The sequence below is a fragment of the Monopterus albus genome, unplaced genomic scaffold (genome assembly GCF_001952655.1).
Source record: "Monopterus albus unplaced genomic scaffold, M_albus_1.0 scaffold65.1, whole genome shotgun sequence".
Classification (NCBI taxonomy): Eukaryota; Metazoa; Chordata; class Actinopteri; order Synbranchiformes; family Synbranchidae; genus Monopterus; species Monopterus albus.
The window spans coordinates 2,442,242-2,448,279 of NW_018127945.1; positions in this window are offsets into that span (position 1 = coordinate 2,442,242).

The window sequence follows — 6,038 nt, forward strand, 5'->3', positions numbered from 1 at the left end:
CCTGTCAGCCCTAGTCAGTCGTCGTCCCCCCCCGGCCCTCCAAAACCGGGCTTGTGGTAGACTGTTCACGGTAGCATGGACATCCTCTCTCTTCCAGGCTCACTCCTTTATCAGCTATATAGCTATTTCACAACAGCTGGACTTTGTCAGTCTTGACGTCCATCGGGCCCCCACCCTTCTCACTCCTCTATTCTGGGAACCCTCTACAGCCTGTACTTCGAAAACAGGAAACATCTTGACCACTTACATAAGCCCAACTCACATGAACTTAATGAACCCATAACCACTCAGCTCTCCCTTACACAAGCTAGTAATAAATATGAGCTACATACTGTTCTATTACATATTTCTTCTGGAATCTGGTTTATTGCTAACCACTACATTACAACAGATGTAGAAAGAAATTCTTGATAGAATGATATAGTGCTATGTTATGTATTTGCAAAACTGTTCAAATAATTGTTTAATCTGTTTGACCTTTGTAAAGACTTGACCTGTGCACATGAAATGCTGTGTGAGTAGGTGCAGAGAGACTCAGAACAACAGGAAGTGTGCAGAGGCAGACTGAGATGATTGGCCTGTCTGCAACATGGGATGTGAGTGGGTGTAAGGTCTTATTGTGTTGGCTTTATATTATCAACATTTATCAACAATATATGAAATGCTTGGCCTTCTATAATCAATATTATAATCTGCATTAGCAAATATATCTACATGTTAATTTTAGTATGATATGCTTTATAATTTTCATTTTGTTTTAACCATTTCACTTGTCTTTAAGAGTGCAGGAGACTTGGAACTGACAATAACAGAACCTGTGTAAGGTTATAAGAAATAGACAGGAAACCACAAACAGGAACTGGGCCGCCAGGTTGCATAGCAACACTGGAGTAAGAGGTGCTGTCCCTAAAAACTGTCTATGTGCTTAGGGCATTGAAAGGTCAGGATGTTGTTCTTGAAATTTCACAGATCAAAATGCCTGGCAACAAGATCACCAAATGAGGGGTCAGAACGAGGTCAACAAACCAACCAAGGAACGAGGATGAAGGACAACACGGATGACGTCAGTTCTACCATCATTTGCATATTCCAAGAAACTGTATTAATTTGACTGGGTTCAGGATATAGGCGTTCTTTCTTTTTCCGAAGGCAAGTTGAACAGTTTTGCTGTTTAGAATCATGGCCTCAGATAGAGACGGAACCCAGAGCTCTGTATTGCTTTTCTTGAATATTGTAATAAATATCTTAATGGACAGATTTGTCTTTGAGCATTCTTCATAAAAGAACAGATTTTCTAAGATTGTCATCATAAACTTTGTTGAAGACAAGCAATAATTGAAGAAAGGTCCGGTTCGAGTCCGAGACCAAGTGCCGGTGGTTCGAGTCCACTGATGCCGGTGGTTCAGTCCACTGAAGTTCCAATTGGTTTGAGTCCAATTGAGAAAGGTCCCGGTTCGAGTCCGGGACCAAATAAAAACTGGGTTTAGATGCCCGTTGGGTTTGAGTCCCGACGAGATATATTTCCCTGGTCGGTAAACCTTTCTGTACAAAACAGATAAATAACCTATTTACCTAAATCTTATAGTTTGAGTCTAGATTAAAATTCAGGGTTGAAAGGTTGGGTAAATATAATCAGAAAAGGGAAATAAGGTTGGAGTCCTCTTCAGTTCGAGTCTGAAAGAAGAGCCAAGAAATCTGCGCAGTAAAAACTACATGTATATAATAATTTCTTGACTGAATAAAGATTGTTCCTTTTACAGGTTCTATTTGAATGTGGTGTCGTGGAGACAAATAGTTGAGGTGGGAAACCAAACGGTGATAAAACCTTGACATTCGCAACTTCTCAAGGGGCTCAGTGAGACTGGCCACATTTAAACTGTGTACTTTGTGTTTTACTATTTTTAGTCATTCACACACTAAGTTCAAGGGGAACATATATTAATAAAAAAACTTGTATTTTTGACCTTGTATTGTAGAATAATGGGGGAGAGTTTGACAAAGAACTTGGTAGAAATGAGTTACAGAGCAACAGATGGAGAGTGAACAGGAAGGTATGCAAGAGGGACATTTGGAGGCTGTAAAGGCGCTCCAGCTAATATGAGTGATTTATTTGGGTTTTAAAGCAAGCTGCATTAGGTTTTCAGGCAGGATGAAAAGGAAAACGTGGCAGAAAAATTGCAAGGTGGCGCTGTGAACGTGCACAGGAGAAATGACCGACCCGACTGTGGATCTAAGCTCTGACTGACTGTATCTGGTGGCCACACAGACTGACTTAAGACTGTGACTATCTCCTTTGTCTCATAATGTATATATTCTATTGCAGGAGGAGTGATTCTCCCAGAATTCGTGTGGGAGACAAACTAACTTGCTTTATTCCACAGGCGGAGGAAAGTGCTGCTGTTATTATAATGTAAAACTAACAATATGACCTAACTGCTGTAAATAATTTGTTTTAAATGTTTGCAGGATACCGTGGAGTTGCTATTATATGTCTGATTACACACTCCATGTTTGTCTTGATGTTTACCTGTTTGTGCTGTCCCATGTTCGTTGTGTTGGATAAATACGGTCGATTGAGCACTAATAGTCAGTGGTTAATGGACAAAGACTAAATAAGCTAAATGTCCGCTATAAATGAGTCTAGATTGGTCTGAAGAAACAATCTAAGTTAAAGCTGTAGAGCAAAGTCTGTACTGTTTATGGTTTGGTTTATTGAGCTGAGTGAAAAGCATCAAAATGAATTAGTTTGACTGCGGGGTTGTGCGGGGTTGTACGGGATTTATCCTGGTTTTTCCTACGGGGAAGAGTCCCCACTTCAAAGCGCTTTGTGTACATACACAGACAAAGTCCAGACTTCAGTGTGTGGTGTAAATGCTTATTGCCTGATGATCACCATGAGTGTGCTGTGTGTCTGAAGAAAGTTAGGGACAGAGGTATGCATGACTGAAAACTTTGTGTGTGCGCATGTGTGAAATAAAATATATTTAATTAAAAAACTCAAGTAGTTCAGAAAGACGACAGTGAATATACCACATGGTGATAACAAAGTGGTTCCAACCTGAGTTGACTGAGAGGGGAAAATCAAAACAATGGGAAATAGTTGGTGCAAGAGCACTGCAACAGAATTAACTGGGGACGCAAAATATATGAACTACAAAAACGAAAAGAATATCAAATACTTACCAAAATGGGAAAAGAGAAAAACCTATTGTAACCAGCCTAGAAAGGGGGTAAATATTTAATTTTAGTCATTTCTGAGCAATGTTTCTCTTTATTTTACGCTTATAAGTATTTTGGGTTTTATTTTGAAAAACGGGATGTTATTTTGACAAAACTCTGGTTATCTTAACTTTGGTAATTCACGGATAGAGCACTGTCTCTTCTCTCCGTGTTGGGCTCAAAACAAAAGAGAACCACTTTTTTCATTTTAAGTTACTTTGATATGATTACAAGAAGTTGTAATGCTACGTTTTGTTTTATTTCATTTGTTTTTTACACAACCAAACCTGTAAATAGACGGCTCTAGGAAAGGGAGAAAAGGAAAAAGCAACCAGGTTCGCTGATAGCAAACACCCACTAAAGATACAACAGATTTCAGCTTTAAGTAATTTCCACATTACAACAAAACTCAGTGCACACGCAAGGCACTTCAGCGTCACCTTTGCAAGGCTGTACAACAACCATTGCGCCAGTAGATGTTACCCACGTGCTCAATGAATGAAGCTTTGAGTAGTGAACCAATTTTTGATACAATGGTCCAAAAGGGTTCAAAGCTTCATGGGGCCTTGTATGGCCATGACTAGAAACAGGTTAGTCAGATTGGAAGCTTACTGAATATTTGCGGGACATCGAGAGATCATCTGGCGACAAGAACACACTAACGTTCTCCTTAAGTAATGCTCCGCTGATTGGGAGAAGGTGTGCCTTGCTGCCGGGAGTGCACTCCAGCACCTGTTGGCGCGGAGTTGTTGGTGGACCCAGGGCTGGCGGACAAAGTGCTGGGAGTGCACATAACAACATTGGCTATTTATTTCGTTATGTCTCACCAAAAAGTGTGGGGGATGAAATGTGTTTTTAGAATAAGTGTGGGTGTTACATCCCCGACATCCCCCATGGCTCCAACGCGCATGATGCACCTAGAAAATTAGAAATTGAAGGAAGAATGGCTGGGGGGAGCAACAAAGAGAACAAAGGAAAAAACGAGAGAGGAATAAAAACATGCTTAGGAGATAGGAGGACTTGAATTATGATTCTAAAGATATATGCAAAGGAGGAGTGAACACTGGGGAAAGAAGGAACTGAGAAAGACTGGTTATACTAATGAATGGTTAGAATGGGGAAAGCATAGAGGGGGAAGAGAGGAAAAAGCAAAGAAAAAGGGGAGAGGGAGGATAGGAAGAGAATCCCTGAGTGTCAAGGGATGATTAAAGAAATGTGGTCTGTTATACCAAAAAATCCAGGAAGGTTTATGTGTGTGTGTTTGTGTGGGTTTGTCTTTATATACTTGTGCAAACCAACCCCTGACGGAACACCTTTCTTGTGTGGACATTTCTTCTTGTGTGGACCTTTTGGGTGGTCCACACAAAGAAAATGCTAGGATAGGCTCCTTTCATCCTAAAGAATGATCTGTCTAAGTTTCAGAAGATGTCCAGATATAGAGAGTAAAGTTAGAAAAATGTGTGCCAGCTTGTGCTCTAAAAGTATCATGCTCTGATTAAATACTGCTTAAGCTGAATTCATGCAATACAGCCTGTGTCTTTAAAAGGGTGCAGACAGGGCAGCTTAGAAGTGAGTGGGAATCAAGCAATATTTATAACACCTGGTGCTTGAGGCTCACCTTCAACTAATGTTGCATTAAATGCATGCCTCAACACTGCGGAGACTGTGGTAGCACCACAATCGGTGTGCTGAGAGATACGACGAAGCGAGAACCGTGAAAGCTGAATTAGATGATGAAAAACAACTGCAAATTGTCCAGGTAAGATTTATTAAACTAGTTAGTTGTTTTGGTTTGAAACTAAATTCTGGTTTAGTTCTCTGGCTCATTCTCCAGCGTTAGTATTTGTGAAGCTGTTAAGCTAATGTTTGCTTTGAGTTATTTCTTTAAATAGAGGCTCACAAGTTAAAGCTATTTAAACTGTCTTTGAAGATATGCCAACTTTTATGCAGTAAAATGAAGCTGATGTATGCTTTATTTGTAACGGTTTTCTGTAACATTGTCAATATGTTTCAAATTTACTCCTAATTTTACAGATGATGAACAGAAAAAGGAAGGCACAAGAGGAATTGGTATGTATATATTTATGCTTTTTATTTTGTTGTGGGCTACAGCAATGCAGCCCAACTACAAAACTTTATAGGTTCATTATTTGAATAACTACTATTCTAATTTGCTTGTTCTCTCAGGAGGACTGTGCCACAGATGACTCTCTGTCAGAATCCATTCCTGACCTGGAAAGTGAATATATCCCATCATCTGAAGAAGACCCCTGCAAAACAAACAGCAATGATGGGAATCCTGATGACAGCGGCGACAATGAGGATGAGGGTAGGACAGTGGTTACAGTGAAAACCTGCCACAAGGGTCAAAAAAAGAAAGTGGGACAAGCGTCATTACTGTGTATACTGCAAAAAAAACACAAAGTAAAATGGCACGGCATCTGAGGCAGAAACACAGCAGTGAAACAGAAGTGGCCCTAGCAATGTGCCTTCCATCAACATCAAAGAAGTGTCACCAAACATTTGAGCAACTACGTAGGAAGGGAAATTATTATCATGACATTGAGGTATTGCAAAAGGGTAAGGGCGAGATAGTAACCTATAGACAGTCATCAAAACATGCAAATGCAGAAGATTATTTGCCATTTGCTATAAAAAAGAAATGATCCCACTCACAGAAGATGTGATGAAGCTGCATCAAGTATTGGAAGTCCACAGCAGAGGAGGCACAAGTGAAACTCATGGAAGCGCCTATCCCTAAAGCATACAAGATTCTCAGTGAGTGCCTTCTCTCACAAATCATACTTTTCAACCGAAGA